At 40.1% G+C, this 18,844-nt stretch overlaps 1 pseudogene; it reads left to right on the top strand.

Moving 5' to 3' along the window:
- Positions 1-18,844, top strand: part of LOC26535280 — a 383,537-nt pseudogene that overhangs the window by 44,528 nt on the left and 320,165 nt on the right.

Raw genomic sequence — 18,844 nt, 5'->3', positions numbered from 1 at the left:
TATCAGAATTTACCTTCAGAAGTGAGATATCTGCACCGGTATCAATGAGAAATGTTAGTTTATTTTCAGTTGAATGATTATGGAAAGTTACGAATATATTAAGACTATAATTGATGGAATGAACTTTAACATTTATTGGCTGTTTCCTAAAGGGTTCTGTGAGTTTTCCGACGTATTTTGCGCGATTCTTACATTGCTATTATTATTATTACCCTGGGAGTAGTTTCCGCGGCCTTTCCCTTGGTTTTGCCCTCTTCTACCTCCACGGCTATTAATGTTATTATTGTTGTTGCTATTGCTGCCTCGGTTGTAATTGTTGTGGTAGTTATTTCTTCCACGATTATAACCTCGGCCTCCTCTATTATTATTATTTGCACCTCGTCGATAATAGAGTACAGTGTTACTCTGACCTGTTATCTCTGTGCAACTGTTTACAGATTTGGAGGTGGCATCATTCATGTTTGTGAATGTGCCTGCTTGCATGATAAGTTTTACCTTATCAATGGAGCAATTCTGTGTCATTGATTTTACAGCTGTTGTAGTGCTGTATTTATTCGCTAAGGACTGGCTGAGACCTTCACTGATATAGGCACCTTCAAGGGCCTTTGTCAGTTTCTCCACCTCTTGGGTGTATTGGTTAGCCGTTTTATTTCTCTGTTGTAGATTGAGAAGCTTGGCAGATATCACTTCTACCGATTCTCCTTTTACTGCACTTGACAGTTGTGTAATGATTGCAGCAATTGCCTGCTCATTACTTATACGGTTTCTTACATGGCCTTTAAGTTTAGTTTTTATTAGGCTTATCGCAGTCGTTTCATGTGTGCTCTTTAAGTCTAGTAGACCTAGAGCATCCAAAAAACTTTGTAGATTTTCTGGTTTACCATCAAACTCTGGTATCAGAGATGTGGTTAGCCTGATAAAGTCTGTCACTGTCTGTGCCATTTTAGAATTTGTTATTGTTTCGGACTAAAATTCAATTCGGTCGCTTCCTCCTAGTGTTTCAATGTCACTATCGGATTCAGCGTATCCTGATTGTACAGATTCGTCTAGTTCTTTAAACTGGTCTGGGTTGAATTCAACCAATTGACTTAGACATTCTGGTACATCTATCAGAATATGCCTGCTTTTTCTGATATTATTTAATCTTGTGTTTAGGGATTTTATAACCCTCAAACTTTTGTTATTATGTTCAGATGTGAGTCTATCTGCATATTTATTTACTAATGTAAATATATTATTATATTCTCCTACAACTATCTCTATATGATTTTTCAACGTTTCGGATTTTATTACTGCATCTCTATTGATACATTTATAAGACTTATCAAACCTGTAGCGAAATTCGTCTATTTGTATCGCTAGTTCGCTCCATTCCATTCTTGTCGTAAAAAAAAAGTTTTTATGAAGCTTTCTTCCACTCTATTTTTTTTTTAAATCTGGTCTAAACGATTTGTCCTATTCATATAACGTTTTTTGATGATTTTGTTATGCCTTACATAAATTGTAAGCAGAAATTGTAGAATTACCACTATTGTAATGATCAGCAATAAGATCCACAACGCATTTATATCGTCTGTGTGATCTATAATTTTTACGTTATTAACTACGTTGGCAGTATTGCCTTTTGCCTTACTAGAATCGCTAAACCATCCCATTTGTAAACCCGTTACTCGTAAAGTAAAAGGGTATACTAGATTCGTTGAAAAGTATGTAACAGGCAGAAGGAAGCGTTTCCGACCATATAAAGTATATATATTCTTGATCAGGATCAATAGCCGAGTCGATCTGCCCATGTCCGTCTGTCCGTCCGTCTGTCCATCTGTCCGTCCGTCTGTCTGTCCGTATGAACGTCGAGATATCAGAAACTACAAAAGCTAGAAAGTTGAGATTAAGCATATAGACTCCAGAGACATAGAAGCAGCGCAAGTTTGGTGATTCATGTCCCCAACGCCCACAAACCGCTCAAAACACTTTTGAAAAATGTTTTGATATTTTTTCATTTTTGTATTGGTCTTGTAAATTTCTATCGATTTGCAAAAAAACTTTTTGCCACGCCCACTCTAACGCCCACAAACCGCCCAAAACTGCCACGCCCACATTTTTGAAAAATGTTTTATTTTTTCATTTTTATATTGGTCTTGTAAATTTCTATCGATTTCTCGAAAAAGTTTTTTTCACGCCCACTCTTACGACCACAAACCGCCAAAAACTTAAATTGTTGAAGACTCTTCTTTAAATGGGTCAAACCAGCGTTAAAACTTGTTTATGCAGGCGGAGTAAACGACTGAGATCAAAAATGAGAAAGTTTGTCTCTCCGAACCCTCTGTACAATGATGACCGTAAAGATAAGAATGTATACACACGATTGCTTAAATAAAAGGGCAAACAAAAAGAGACGTCTTGTCTCTCCTGATAATGTTTTCAGTACGGCAACTCGAGAGACACCATCCCTGCCGGGTATCAGCTGACGCACTCTAGCTAGGGCCACCTCATTGAGGGTAGATTGTCGTCCTCGACAAGAACAATGTAGTTCAACGACAGACCAGGCCTTGGAGTTCGCCCCTTAGAACGCTACTGAAGTAACTTTAGATACTCTTCCTTCCACTCAGAACAGGAGATTTGTTGCAAATAAAATACGCGCTGCTATGCATCCAAGCGGTTGTAGTTGAGATTTGTCACGCCAGGCTCATCAAACGAATCAGGAGGACCGCAATTCAAGAAATGTGCTGGGGTAAGAACATCCAGATCAGCGGGGTGCTTGCTCGTTTTCACTACCCCTTCCCAAAGCCCACCACTGCTAAGAAACAGCCGCTTTCGTTCCAGTAGCTCGTTTCTGGCGCCAACAAAATTAGTGGCTTTGTTTGACCTGGTGCATATAAAGCGCGTGAGACCGTGGAGAAATGCTACTGTGGAAATTTCCTTGATTAGTTCCAGATGCACACCATTGGTTGCGGAGCAAAGATTTACGCAGACGTAGCACATTATCGGGGCCTTGTTGCGAGCCTCCGGCTTGTAGAAGAATGGCTCACAGAAATCGACTCCAGTGACCTGAAAGGCATACGATCCGGCAAGCCGCTGGTTCGGGAGATCCGCCATAATGTGTTTCACGATACGAGGTTTATCCCAAAAACATCGTACACATCTATTTACTGCCTTGTTCACAATCCTTTTCCCACCAATAGGCCAATGTTTGGAACGATTTATACCAAGAAGAGCTCTAGGGCCAGTGTGAAGATTAGCCTTACTGGATGGCAGTATCGTTGGGTGCTGATTATTGAGATCCAGCGAAGAATTTCTTAGTCGTCCATCAACTCGAAAAAGGCAGAACTGCTCCAGGAAAGGCGAGAGAGAAGCTAAAAAACTGGATGGGAAAGTATTACCTTTAATTGTTTATTGTATGATTGTATGTGCTGCAGTATGGGCAGCATCGTCCGAATTCCTTTTTAAAGGTCCGCTACCGTAAGACCAGGATGCCGAGCCCTAAAGGAAGCCGAGCGAAGTAAAGAAGCTGGCAAATTTAAAGCAAATGGTTATGACCACATTCGGAGATTTAGCCAGCAATACGTTTCGACGAAGCTCAGGCAGCGGCATCTCAGTGATTGGAAGATGGCCAATTTTTCTCTGACCCGATTAGAAAGGACGGTCCGTTTATCAAGGAGGGATGCTCGCAGAGCTTAAAGCAAAGAGCACCTCTCTAAAGAATGTCGGCTGGATTTAAGGCCGTCGTGTTCTCCTTTGGACACAATGTAAACACAAGCACCGTAAGTCTCAAGGCTAGCATCGCAAAACCCATGAAGTTCAAGATCTGAATCTGAGTCCATCCTAAAACGTGGGAATGCAACGCGACATATTCTTCCCAATCTGCTACAAATATCGATCCATTTTGCATTTTGAGGATAACTTTTCCTCAAGAAGCTGTTGCAGAAGGATATTTCATTTTGCGATTACAACCAGGCCTAACGGATCGTAAAACTTTGCAATTGTGGATAATATAGAGCGTCTACATGGGGTCGATGATGACTGCAGAACAGCAACTGAGAAGAACAGTAATCAGAGATAGGATCCCAAACGAGACCCAAAGTTTTGGTAATGTCATCATCATCAAATTTTATGTATGATTCCCTGTCCTTCTTGGGTACATTCCCTAGAACTAAAGGAGTATTGGAGCACCATTTCCTCAGCTTGAAGTGGCCTCTAGAGCCTAAAGAATTTTAGTGGTCTGGTGCATAATGTTGACGGCACCTTCCACCGCCTGATATGATATTATCCACGTAGAAATTGCGTTAAAGAATTTCTGCTCCAATGGGATTTGGTGTCTGCTCATCCATGGCCAACTGGTGCATAGCCCCTCACAGACAAGTAGCCATACGTAACTGTGTCAAGTTACACACTTTAACATCTTTTGTTGATAAGTCTTTCCATAAAATGCAGTGCAAGTAGCTGCCCTCGGGCGAAATCCTAACACAGCGATAAATCTTGCAGATTTCCCCTGGAATGGCAACAGGGTGCAAACGAAACCGGATTATTGTATGAACCAGCTTGGGCTGAATACTTGGTTCGGACATCAACAGATCTTTAAGAGAATTACCAGAAGAAGTAGACGCTGATCCGTCAAAGACGACTCGATACTTAGTTGTAGAGCTATCTTTTTTCATGACCCAGTGGTGAGAAGTATGGCAAGAACTGATAGGGATGAAGGAACAAGAGACATATGCCCAAAGCTAACATACTTCTTAATGAATGCTGAATATTGATTCTTCACGACAGGATTCCGATTAAGAGATAGAAACCTCCGCATGGCCTGCTAAAAGTAAGCTCCCATAAGATTGAAGTTTAGTTTGACCGGCAACCGGACTGAATAATGACCAGATGACATTTGGACGAAGGGTTTCACAAAGTGCGCCTCACAGTCCAACTATTCCTTTGTAGACTAAAGTATTGGGTCCAGATAACTTTCTACGTCCCACAAGCGTTGCAAGAGAACATCAAGCCTTACATTAACATTGACCTCAGGGCTCTGAGATGGAACGCTAGAAGCAATAAGGAAATTGCGAGTTTTCTGTATCAGCGGCAACTCTGGCAAAAAACGTATTGATGATCAATAATACTTACAGCAATTGTTGCACGTATGTTTGCAGAGTGTCTGAAGCAGGGAAACGGAAGATAATATCGACCAAAAACCAATCAGTAACGAAATTGGAATCGCCTATTTCCGAAACTGCGCCATAGGATCCTGATTTTGCATTAGCGCATAGAGTGCATCAGGTAGCGCCTGCTCGGAAGAAAAGATTGCATTTTCAAAATGCAGCAAAGTATGATGCTTAGACCCACAAGTGCCGCAGTGACTTGAATTGTATTGGCGTAGTTGATGCCGTCGCGTAAGGCATTTCATACACAGAGCATACCTTTTCAATTCTTTAAGACGATCAGATGGCGTTAACTTCCGAAACCGGCCAATAGTAGTTGGGGTAGATTCTTTCCAACATGACTTTAGCTTCTTCAACTTCTCAATATTGGTAAGGTCCGAATGACTGTCTATAATACTAAAACATCGAGTAAAAGTCTGTCCAGTTCGCATAGCCTCCGCTGTGGATACTGGAATTATTCGGCGTGACACCTTAGGCAAACGTGGCATGCGGAGCAAAATTGGCATTACGCTTGGCTATTTCTGCTCGTTCGCTAGCCTTGAATTCCACGACAAATTTATCGAAGTTTTCACTTAACTCGCTTCCAATTTCGTCAAACTCCATTTCCTCTAGCTCGTTGTAAATTGTTTTACGAGCTTCTCGATGGTCGTCGATTTGTTCCAAACAGCGTTGGTTCATCGCATCCCTTGAGCGTCTCATTTGACACATCGTCGTTGAAACCTTTAAATTGCAGTTGACTTCCACTTCAAAAAGTCCACTTTATTTGGGACCTCATTGCAAATGGCTTCAATATCACCAACACAGCGAAAAGCACAGAATAACATAACGATAGAGAAAGACAAACCTAGGTATGTATGCGATGTTTTGCGAATAATTACAGACTCCAATTTTTGCTTGTAGGGTTGATTCTTGTTGTACTAAATGCTGTTCTGCAATAGTTTAATGTGGACCATCTATTAGGACCACCTTCAATGTCATTATAAATCTTTGAGGATGGATTTTTTAGCACTGACTTTATCGGTGAAATATTAAACGCTTTCATGTCCAGAACTTTCGTCGCACACTTTTTATTAATATTATAATTTTATTTTGTTTTGTTATTTTGTCTTGCCAAGCTTGTCCACACATTTAAAAAAATGTTTTCAATTTCTTGTATTTTCGTATTTCATGCTGATCTTGCTGATTTCTATTAATTGTACTGCATTGGGTTCAATCCACAGAGAGAGCGGGGGAACAGTGCAGATAATGTGTATACAAAAATAACACCAAACGGCACTAATGAGCACAACGCACAACAAATTTTTTTTTTAATTGTGCACAAATGTGAAATCGGCAAGCGAACGGAGCAGTAACCAGTATGAAGCCAAAATAGGGATTGATAAAGAATTTATTAAAAACCACCTCCACCTTTTCCAAAAGCAAATATAAAAAAAGACTGCGGGTCGCTTTTTTTGCGGCTTGAAGCAGAATTGATTTAATTTTTAGGTACCCTCCACCCGCCTTTCGCCGTTTGATTCGGATGATAATCTCAAATACGACAGCAGAACTTACAATTTAATTATAGTCATTATTTTCTTTGTAGCTTGAAAAATAGTTGGTCGCAAGATACACTTGTGAATCATATAAATCGTTACATTTGCTTTAGACGCAGTTTCAAGAAATAATATACAATGCAGTTTCATGCAATACATGCGAGGGGAGAGTGAAGGAGAGTTTGGACAGCGAGAGTGTAAAGAGACAAAGGCAAGAAGACCGGAGAGTGAAATAGCTCGAGCTAGAGCCAGACAGCAGGAGAACAGAAAGCGTCTGCGTGTCGAAATTATGAATCAAAACTTCAATTGATTATTACAGCTAGTATATTGGGAGAAAGACACCAAGTTGGTAGGTAGGTAGGAAGGCCTCGCACACACTCCAGAGACATAGACGCAGCGCAAGTTAGCTGATTCATGATCCCACTCTAACGCCCACAAAAAAATCAGTAGGTGTTGATGTGTCGATTCTGTGTGCCTGTTGCGTAGGCGGATGAAGGTCGTGCATTCCCGTTTATGTAGGTTCGGTTGTGGCTTGAACATGATGCAATTTGGGCTTATAAACTGGTACCTGTGCATGAAGCGTGCCCATTCCGAGAGTTTCTTTTCTTTAAGGTTAGCTAAATTCGACTTTCTATATCCATGCAGTTAAAAGGAGTGAAAAGGATGGTGTAAGTCTCATCTCTTGGTCGGTTTTTTCAGCGAGTTCATATCCATGGATTCGTTGATGACTGGGAACCCAGAGTAAGGTGATTTTTGTTGGATGAAAACTAAGAATGTGCCTAATTTCTTGTGATGTGGGGTCATTGTGATTCCAGTTGCGTATAGCAGAAAGAGAGGAGAGGCTTTCTGTGCATATAACAGCGTTTTTGGAGGCGAACTGGCATGCTTTTAGATAGGCGAAAGCTTCTGCCGTAAATATGGAGATATAGATAGGCGAAAGCTTCTGCCGTAAATATGGAGATATATAAGATAACAGGCAGTTCGACATGGTGTACAGCTTCGGAATAAGCATCTTTGTAGTTTCTTCTACACGTGATTGGATACCCGGATTCTGCCAATGTACATGCTACTGGAGAGGTGGGAAATGCGTGAGTGGCGCGACGAACCGCTCCGTGATATGGGACTTCTAGCTGTTTAATTGCGATTTAGCACACCAGCGAACATTAAAGCGCGCGTAACATGTATGATGCAAGAATATTTAGACGATAGAAATTTAATAATGTTAAATCTAGTTTCAAGTTGATTTTTTAGAATCTAACAGTGCTGTTTGAAAAGTAGTTTGGATTCTTAGGTTTTCCCAAAGATTTTTAAAAAGTTTACATATTTTATTTTGCGGCTGTTCAGGTCTATGTCGAAAAGGTTACAACTTTGTTTACGACAAATATGAAATAGTTGTCATTTTTTAATGGCAGAGAGACCCCAGTATTTCTAAAAATTTACCTCTGACTATATTAATATTGTTTATTTTTGTAAAGATGATGCATATAGTGAAATGTAAATATCTTTATGCCGAGTTACAATGCTATTTATTTCGTCAATTGCTATCATAAATAAAACTACAGAAAGTGGCGACCCTTGCGGAATTCCATTGTGTAAAATGTGGGAGATCGATGTGACATTGTTTATTCGAACCCTGAAGGACCGATTGGTCATGAAGGCTTTAGTTAGGTTGAAAAGCTTTGGACCAATGCCCCAGCGTTTAAGTCTGCAAAGTACGGCATGAATCCCCACGCGATCGAAGGCTCTTTTAAAATGCGTCGCCAAGATAAAGACGTAATTTTTGGGTCGAAAAAGCGTTCGACGCGAAGTGTTGGAAGATTGTGGCGTTTTATGAACCAGAGAAGTATTTGGGCTATTATTTTTTCTAGTGTTTTTTCTAGACAGGATTACAGGATAAAGTAGGACGGTAACTGTTAAGTTCAGAAGGAGTTTCGTTAGGTTTTGGGATAGAGATAATGGTAGCCGATCTCCATGTACATATGTGGGTATTTTACAGTTATTATTATTATTATTAAATATATCCAAAAGTTTTGTTTTTAGGAGGGGCGATAAGTTTTTGAGCATATCTTTGTGGAGGATAATGGGGAGGTTTTGGAAGTAAGTATTTCAAACGCTTGGCCGAAAGTACGGTTATTTTTTAAATGGGCGTTTGCTTTTTTGTATCTAATGACGTTTATATCATTCATATAGGATTTGTAGGACGAGAACAAGCACTGCTTTTGGTCCCTAAGCTGTTGAAGCTTAGCGTTCCACCATGGTACATTATCTTGTGGATCACTGTTTTCGTTTGGGGAATGCTGCAGTTTGCAGCTGCTCGAATGACTTTCGTACGACTTGCTGATTTAAGCAACTCAATTGCTTAAATCCAATTTGCTGCTGATATTTCGAAATTTTCTTTAAAGCGTTTCCAGTTTATAGGCTTGTCTTGTATTTAGGGAGGGGTAAAATCAAATCGGGGAGGGTAGGTGTGCTTATGTGGATGGTTATGGGAAAGTGTATTTAGGGAGGGGTAAAGTCAAGTCGGGGAGGGTAGGTGTGCTTATGTAAATGGTTATGGGATAGTCAAATCGAGGCGGGTAGGTGTGCTTATGTGGATGGTTATGGAAAAGTGGTCACTTCCATGGAGGTCATCTGATATAGACCAGCTGCACCTATGGGCTATCTTTGGAGATATCAGCAATATATCAATGTGAGTGAAGGTGTTGTGAGATGAAAGCTGCGTTGGGGAACCGTCGTTAAGGACAATTAGGCTGTTTTCCAGAATTACGCTTTTAATTTTTTTTACCCCTTGTGTTTGTGCGCGGCGAGATCCATAGAAGGCTCCACGAGTTTAGGTCACCTAGGAGTATGGTGGATCCATTAAGATTTTGTAAAATTTCTGATATGTCAGATGATGGAAATTTTGACTTGGTGGGACGTAAGCATGAACAATATTAATACCCTGTTCCAAATTTATCTGGAGTTCATGTCACGGTATGTATGTGGGACGTTCCTTTTAATTAGAACATCAATGCCTTGTTTGGCTGTGGTGTTGTGAGAAAAATTGTAAAAATAACTAGCATATTTTTTGGGACAAATAAAATTTGTGAAATTGCATGGAAGGTGGGTTTCCTGCAAGAATACAATGCCGGGTGCGTGGTCTTTTATAAGTAATGTCAGTTCGTTGTAATTATTAAAAATATCGTGGATGTTCAATTGTAAAAAAGTAATTGTCATAATTCAATTTTATTGAATATTCTTATTTATTTGAGGTTGGTATAAGTTTGCGTATATAAAAAGTGCGGGTGAAGAGGTCTGTTGTGTTGATTGTTACTTGTAGGTTTGAGAAGTGTGAGGCCATAGATTCGTTTGAGTTGTATCTTGAGATCACTGATGTATCAGTGACGTTGTTGTTGGTTAGTCCGATCAGAGCACTTGATACCGATCGAAGGGCGCGAGATTGTTCCGTACATATTTTCAGTTTACTTGTTGGGCTTAAGTCAGAGAAATCATTTTTGGCCGAGGTACTTGGTGAGGTAGTTCGATTTTCTTCGGGATTCAAATTGTTGGCACGAGAAGATGAATGCGTTGGTACAAGATAAGTGGAAACATTTGTGGAGCTGGTGGGCAGGTCGGTCGGTGTTCGTAATCGTGTATGGTTTTTGGGTTTTGTGAGAACAGCGGAAGCTGAGTTTTGGTTTGCGTCGGTCAAGTAGGTAAGCGTGGAGTTAGTTATTGTGTTTTGTTGTTGGTGTAGGATAGTTTTAAAGAAGGCATTGGTGACACTTTCTTTACTGGACGTCTTGGTTCAGGGACTGCGAGTGTCTGGAGCGTCAGTGGAACGGACATCATTTCACCGGACCCCGAGCCAGGCTGGAACTACCTTCGTCGTTCCCAGACCTCTTGATACCGTCGTTCTTTGCCCGATATCTCTCGCAACGTAAGTGTGCACGACATGGTAATGTTAATTCTGCAAGCGGACGCCAGCGACTTCAAAATAGGTGCGATTCTTACACAGAAAACTGAATATGGTAAAAAGGTCATCTTGTACTCCAGCGGGACTCTAACCGTGATAAACTATTCGTCAACAGAGAAAAATGCTTCCAAATTGTTTGGCTAATTTTGAAATTAAAGCTATATCCATAAAGGGATATCATGAAAACCCTTTAGGGAATATCGCCAGATGAGCTAAAGCGGTGCGACTTTGAGATTGCATACAGGACGGGCCAGTTGAACGTGGTAGGTGATGAAGTGTCGAGACCGCGTGTACCAGAGTATCAGAAGCAAAGACGAAAACGGAGCGCAGCGGGATATGCGTGGGAATATAGAAGCACACTCGTTGTAACATTGCCGAGGTCGAAACATGGAAACAACATATTGTTGGTTCTGATCAAAAGATTTTGTAAGTGGACGGAATTGACGGCAGATGCCATGGTATTCGGGGAACGCATAGTCTTAAGGTTTACAGTCTCGCCAGTCGGGCATTTACGTCGGTTCTCGAGGACATGGGAATAATGCAGGAGTTTACGGCATCATATTCATCAAGATAGTCCCACAGAGCGAACGAACAGCAGTGTATATAATGTAATGTATGTATGTATGTAACCGGAGTCATGTTGAGCAAATTACATCTGCTGTAAATACAGCGAAAAATTACAGCAGTACAAACATTGAAAAGGTACACAATGTTTTGGGTCAACAAAATTACCCGCAAGAACAGTTTTTCGTAGTTATTAATGTTTAGGGACGAAGGCGCCCGCATACAAGGCGCACTGGAACTCGAAAATAGGGTGTTTCGGATTTTTGGTGGGAATACCTGACATTAGGTCTTGGCATAAAAAGTATTAAAATGTTCTAAAATATTATTGATTTTGAAGGTGTAAAATTATCTTAAATAAAATATTTTCTATGAATATATCTAATTAATTACTTACCGCCACTTCTTTTGTTGTGAATTCGGCAGGAACTTTATCGGTACTGTTATATTCTAGAACTGATGGTTTCTGTATATTTAAAATATTATTATTTTAAAATATTTGGTCTCTTTATTAGTTTAAACTTCTTTACAGTTCGAGAATGAATCGTATGCGGAATTGCAGCAAATATACATAAATGCAGCTGACCATTATAAGTTTTAATGACCGCGGCTAAAATTACTTCACTATTCCTGTACGTGTTGTACTAATTGGTATGTTACTGCTGGGTTGGCAAGTCGTTTCGACGTAGGCGTGATCGGCTGCTTAGCCTTGTTAGACTACTCGCGAGCTGGTTAGGATGCGTTGATAGCTTGTTAAGGTACTTTTCCTTTTTTTCCGCAATTTCGTCTTTTACAGGTGGCACGTTTAGATCTTTGTGAATGCTGGCGTTTCGAACATACCACGGTGCCCCGGTGATAGTTCTCAATATCTTCGTCTGGGCTCTCTGAACGATATCGATGTTGCTGTTGCTGGCATTTCCCCATAGCTGGCAGCCGTAAGATTGGTTTTAGCACTGAATTGTAGAGCAGCACCTTGAAGTTCAAACTGAGTGGTGAGCGGGAGTTGATAAGCCAATGAAGGCTGTTGGCCTTCAGTTTTAATTGAGTTCTCTTGGCTTCGATGTGTCGGCGCCAAGTTAGCCTTCTATCGAGGTGTACTCCTAGATACGTCACTTCGTTTGCTGTTGGAAGTACGACGTTGTTCAGCGTGAGCGGACAATCTTGCCTGTTAAGGGTGAAAGTTACTTGCTTGCATTTTTGTTCGTTTACCTTTATACGCCAGTCGGATAACCACTTTTCCATGTCGACCAGGTAGATGGCTAGCTGAGATGATGCTTTGATTGGGCATCTGGAGCGGCTAAGAATAGCTGTGTCATCCGCAAATGTTGAAACTATCAGGTTGCTGTGAATAGGACGTATAGTGTCGGGCTAGTACGCTGCCTTGTGGGACACCGGCTTCAATACTGTGTTCGTCGGATATCGCAGTGTTGCACCTCACTAAAAACTTCCTGTTGTAGAGGTACGATTCTAGCAGTTTATGAGTTTTGTTTGGAAGCGTTGTTTTGATTTTGTACATCAGACCGTCCAGCCAAACTCGGTCGAATGCCTGCGAAACATCTAGAAATATCGCAGAGCAGTATTCCCGTTTTTCAAATGCGTTTCGTATTTCTGATGTTATGCGGTTAACTTGCTCAATAGTTCCGTGTTTTTCGCGAAAGCCAAATTGGTGTGCTGGTATTGTGTTGTGCGTGTTCAGGAATGGAGTAATAGTCAGAGACAGTAGGCATTTTTCGAAAAGTTTCGATAAGCAGGATAGAAGGCTTATGGGTCTGTACGACGATGGAACAGTGTGATCTTTTCCCGGCTTTGGTATCATTATTTGTTGACTTTTCCATCTTCCTGGAAAGTAGCCAAGTTTGTTGATGGCGTTGAATGCTGCATACGACAGTAAGGCAGCTCGATAATCATCTTAGGGGTAATTAGGTCGCACCCTGCAGATTTTTTTGGGTTCAGATGTTCTTTGATGATTTTTGAGATTTCGTTTGAGCGAAACACAACTGGTGCATGATGATGCTGGGAGTCGTCTGTTGCGGGCGGAATTTCGAACGTGTTTTTGCAGAATTCGGTTGGAAGACTTTTTGTAGATGAGTGGCAAATGTGCTGGCTCTATTTTTGTCGCTACGGGCCCAACCACCTGTGTGGTTTCTAATAGGACCACTGGTATGTGGGTGAGCCAAAGTTGGTGTGCTTTCCACAGTGAGTTTTTTGTACTGGATGTTGATAATTTTTCAATATAAGTACGTTGGGCAAGCTCTTCTTCTTGCTTTAAAGCTTTTGTAAGTTTGCGTGTGGCGTCTTTTAACTTTTGTTTTGCGACGGTGATCTGGAGGACTGCCATTCTCGCCGTAGGCGCCGTTTTTCGAGAACAAGATGTTCGATTTGCAGGTTGGTCTTTTTGTGATTTGTAATTTTGCTTACTGTTTGCGGCGTTGAGCAGCGAGCTGCAGCAACGATGATTGACTCCAGTGAGTTAACAAAACTATCAATGTCAGCTTCAGCTTCAAGAGGTGGGTTAAGCTCAATGTGTGAGCTTATGTATTTTTTGTATTTGAGCCAGTTGGTTTTTACTGAAGTCAAGAGAGGTTTGCTGGTTCTGGGTGTCGGAGCAGATTTATTGGGGGGCGAGTGGTCAGATGATAGGTCTGAGAGGCACTCGGCGCTTATCAAATTACGGGGAATGTTTTTGGTGACTGCGAAATCAATTAGATCAGGTAGTTTTTTGGGGTCAGTAGGCCAGTATGTAGGTGTGCCAGGAGAAACGTGGCCGAGCTTGTGTTTGCTTTTATAATGGCGTTGTAGAGCTGTTTTCCTTTTGGATTCACGAGTCGAGACCCCCAGTGTGTGTCTTGGTATTATAGTCCCCAGCCGCTATAAAATGTTCTCCAAGTGAGTTGAAGAATTCCATAAATTGGTCTTCAGATAAAGTGGAACGAGGAGGGCAGTAAACAACGGCTAAAGTAAGCTGGTTACCATTATCAAAAAGAATTTTTAATGATGTTGCATGTAGATAGTTTTTGGCAGTCTCAGTGGTGCTTGAGACGGCTTCTTATCAAAATCACGGTCCCGCCGTGGGCCTTATCATCAGGGTGATTGGTTCCGTAGAAAATATCCTCTTATGTTGAAGTTATATTTGTTTGTGAAGTGTGTTTCCGAAAGTAGCATTACGTCGATGTGCTTTTCGAGTGAGAATTGAGCTAGCTCAGGCTTGTGCTGTGAAACGCCACTGGCGTTTCACAGCGAGATTCTTAGCGAGGCCATGAAGATGATTTTTTTGTTTATTATTTATTATTGAGAAATTAACGCATAATTAAAATTATGCGGAATTTCGGATTAGCTATAGCAGCTGAGGGCCTTAAGCTAAGTTATATACATTTTTTTTGGGTTTGGTTATATTATATGTACAAGTGAGGTTCTTATTTTACGGTTAATTACCATGTAATAGTTTATTAGAGCTAATTTATTTGTGTGTAGTGTTGATATTTATGGATATGATTTTTTATTTTTATTTTGGCTTATATTGTATGGTAAAGTTTTGTATTTTTTAAGAATTGTATTGTTTGGTGAATGTTATCAAATGAGGTGATTTCTCTAATTGTTTGTTTCAAGAGGTTCGATCTGTTTTGCTGAAGGTCAGGGCAGTCGAGTAATATATGTTGTAATGTTATGTTGGTGTTGCAGGTTGTGCAGATTGGTGGTGGAGTTTTATTGAGTATGTGGCTGTGGGTTAGATTGGTGTGTCCTAGTCTTATTCTTTTATTGAGTCTGATCGTGAGATGTTTTTCGTCGGAGTGCTGTCGTGGCTAATATTTTTGTAGTGGATAAAGGAGTTGTTAAAATTGAAGTTTTAAAGGTTTCAGTGCTCAGTTTGATGTGTTCCAAGATGTCTGATGTGTTGAAGTTTTTTGGGTAATCAAAGGGAAATTATGTGCATTTTTTGCTGTTTCGTCCGCGAGCTCGTTTCCTGTAATCCCGCAGTGTCCCGGGACCCATAGAATTAAGATTTTTTTCTCTATATTTGTTTAGGATATTTCTGATGGAGGTAGTGTAGTAGTTTTGGCTTTTTATGTTTTCAATTTCTTTTAGGGCTGATAGGGAATCTGTGCAGATTGCAAATTTTCCTCGTTGTTTGCTGGCGTGGTTGCATGCTGTCAGAATTGCTGCTATTTCGGCTGTATATATGAAGGAGAATTGTGGGAGTATATGGTGGTAAATAATTTCTGTTTCCGTTGTTACGCTATATGAGACTCCGCTAGCTGACTTGGATCCATCTGTGTAAAGAAAGTGTCTACCTGCTAGTGTGTTTTTTAATTCATTGAAATTTTGTTGGTATATTGATGGTGCCGTTTCTGCTTTGGATGAGGTGTGTAGTGAGGTGTTAGTGCTTGTATTACTGCACAGCCAGTGTGGGGTTTTTTCTTTCCTGCTTGTTTCGGGTGATACATCAATATTTACTTTTTTTAATTGTTCTATTGTGTTGTGTAGTGAAGACGGGACTTTTGGTATTCTTTTGGAATTTTTAATTTTGTTGTAAATTTTTTCAATTGGTGAGAACTTGGAGTTGATTATGATTTTGATGTTTTTTTGTGTTGCATATGTGGTTCTATGTTCTATTGGCAGTATGTTAGCTTTATGCAATAGGTTGTTTATTGGGATGGTGCGAAAGGCATTGAAGCCGATTCTTATTGCTGAGTGGTAAATCGTTCTTAGTTTGCTCAGGGTTGATTTTGGGGCATTTCCATAAATGTGTACGCCGTAGTCTATTTTGGACATAATAATTGATTTGACCACATATTATATTGTTTGTGTTGCAGCAGAATTTTTTGTTGGCTAGACATTCTATTAGCTAGTTCTAAAGTAAGATTTTCTATGTGTTTGTTCCATCTGTAGTTTCTGTCTATTGTTATTCCTAGTATTTTGAGGGACATAACATTTTGTATGGGGGTATCGTTGGTATGCAGTGTGAAGTTGCAGGTTCTTTTCCTACAAACGTGCAGATGTTTGCATTTGTTGGTAGAGAGGGATGCACCCGAGTAGTTGCACCATTGATTTATGTCGTTGAGAAGGTTGAGGTTGTTTTGTTTTTTCCCAATATTGTAAATTATTGTGAAGTCGTCGGTGTAAGCAGCGAAATCCATTTGTTTGTGCGTAGCTAGTATTTTGTTTAATTGGTTGAATGCTATTGCGAATAATATCACAGATAAGGGGGATCCTTGCGGTATTCCATTGTGTAGTGGTTGGGGTTTGAGTAGGATTTGTTGGAAAGGACTGTTATTTTTCTATTGGTGAGGAAGTTTGTTATGTATTTGGAGAACCTTGGGCCTATTTTCCAGGCTACGAGTTCGTCAATGATGCTGTGGATGCCTACTCTGTCAAACGCTTTGGCGAAATCTAGTGAGATGATAGACGCGTGGCTTTTCTTTGATAGGGATGCAGTTATCTGATAATCTAGTATAGCTAGAGAATCAGAAACCGATTTTCCCTTGGATATGCATGGATTGAGTGAAATGGGTCGGTAGGAGTTAATGTTGGTTTTGGCCGTGTTCGGTTTGGGTATAGGTATGACGCTGCTTACTTTAAGTTACTGAGTTTAGCAGTCTTTTATGTAGGTTTGTGGATAGGTTTTTAAGCTTATACGGTCTCGGCCTGGAGTTTTTCCTTTGAGTTGGTTAAGTGCAGCAATAAGTTCTGTAAGGATATGTCCTGTTCGATGCTAAGCGCTGTATGGGACGTGTGTGTGAGGGATTGGATTTGATTTCCTTTGTATGAATGTTGTGTGGAAGTTGCTGTCAAGCGATGCTTTAGACCAGTGGGTGCAGAGGTTGTTGGCTATTTCATTTTTGTGCATAATGATTTGTGTTGTGTCATTGGGATCGGTAAGGCAGTGGATGTGGTGCCTAGTTTTCAGGCCGCAGAAATGGTTTATTTTAGTCCATATTTTTCCGATGGGTGGACTTGGGCTAATATCGGTTGTAAAGCTTTCCATTGCTGATTTTTTTCTTATTTTTATTTCTCGTTTGAGTTTGGCGTTGGCTTTTTTGTAGGCTAATACGGTTGTCATATTAGTGTTTCTGTTGAGATTTTTCCATGCTATTTGCTTTTAATTTCTTAATTGTTGGAGTGTTTGGTCCCACCATGGAACGTTCCACTGTCTTTTAGACTGGTGTGATTGGGGGATGGATTCATTGGCGGATTGAATTATTATTCTTGTAATAATAGCGAGTTCTTTATTAACATTGGAGCTTGGGGGCTTTTCATTAGACAGCTTATCCGCAATTTCCTGGAATAGGGGCCAGTTTGCTTTCTTAAGGTTAAATCTTGGTCTTTCGATTTGGTTGTTCATGTTATGTTCTTCGAATAGGTCTATGTGAATTGGGTAATGGTCGCTGCTGAAAGCGAGCTGTCCGTATACCATTTTGAGTTCAGGTTAATAGGGGGTGATGCCATGGAAAGGTCTATGTGTGTGAATGTATGATGTGTGGTAATGTGGGTTTCTGAGCCGTTGTTAAGTGTAACGAGTGAGTTTTGGTTGATAAGTTTAAAAAATGTGTTTCCTCTTTGGTTGTTGGTTTGTGAGCCCCAGCTCCTGTGCCAGCTATTAAAATCTCCCGTTATTAGTAGGGGTCGTTGTAAGTTGTCGTATATATTTCTGAGGTTTTGTATTGTAAAAGGTTTGTTGGGTGGGATGTAAGATGATGCTATGGTGAACTTGAATTTGGAATGAATTGTTACTGTTATTGTGTCAAAGTCAAAGGCGCTGACTTGTATAATATTGATGTTGTAATGAGTTATGGACGAGGAGAGCAACTCCTCCAAAACTGTTTGATAGATAGTGTTGTTAATTGGAATAGGTATGTTTGAGTAGAGTGTAAGTGTGTTTCTTGTATGGATATTATCTTTGGGTTGTGTTTTTTTATAATAATTTGCAATTGGTTGTAATTGTTAATGTAACCATTCATGTTCCACTGTATTACTTTTAGCATTTTTTAAATTGGGATTTTAATTAATTAGGGAAATAGAGACAATTTACCTGTTTTAATGTATAATTGCATTATATTTTTATTTGTATTTATTTTATTTTTGTTTGTATTAGATACTGTCGCTGTTAGGAAGTGGGGTTTTGTTCCTATTGTTTTTTTGTTGTTTTTGTTCAGTTTTTTCTTTAGATTTAAGGGGTTTGGCGAGAGTGTTTTGTTTGTTGGTGTAGATTCTTAGTTTTAGGTCTTCTTGTATGGAGTTCAGTGTTGATGTAGATGCAGTGATCGGGGTGGTGTCCATGAGTGTGTCGAGGTCATTATATACCGTATATAACTCCTTTGGAGAAGTTGAGGGTCTTGTGCTCACTTACTTCTACGGGGAAGTTGTGAAAGTTGACCATTTTTAGAAGTTTTTGTGTTTTGTTTCTCTTTTTATGTCGTTTGTTTGTCCAAAAAAAAAAATTGTATTATATGGTTAGTGGCTTTTATGGTTAGTTGGTTTTTAACTGATAAGGCGTATAGGTCCGCTGTTAATTAGTCGCACGTCTTTACTTCTCGAAGCTTGGAGTGGTACTGCCATGAAGATGATTATTTTGATTGTTGTGATACAAGCAGTTGTATCAACATGTTTTGATAGCGCATTAGATCTTGCATGGTTATCCGCATAAACGCCAT

Source organism: Drosophila yakuba, unplaced genomic scaffold, assembly GCF_016746365.2.
Source record: "Drosophila yakuba strain Tai18E2 unplaced genomic scaffold, Prin_Dyak_Tai18E2_2.1 Segkk50_quiver_pilon_scaf, whole genome shotgun sequence".
Classification (NCBI taxonomy): Eukaryota; Metazoa; Arthropoda; class Insecta; order Diptera; family Drosophilidae; genus Drosophila; species Drosophila yakuba.
Note: the sequence above shows the minus strand (reverse complement) of the source record. Positions and strands in the feature narration are given on the sequence as shown.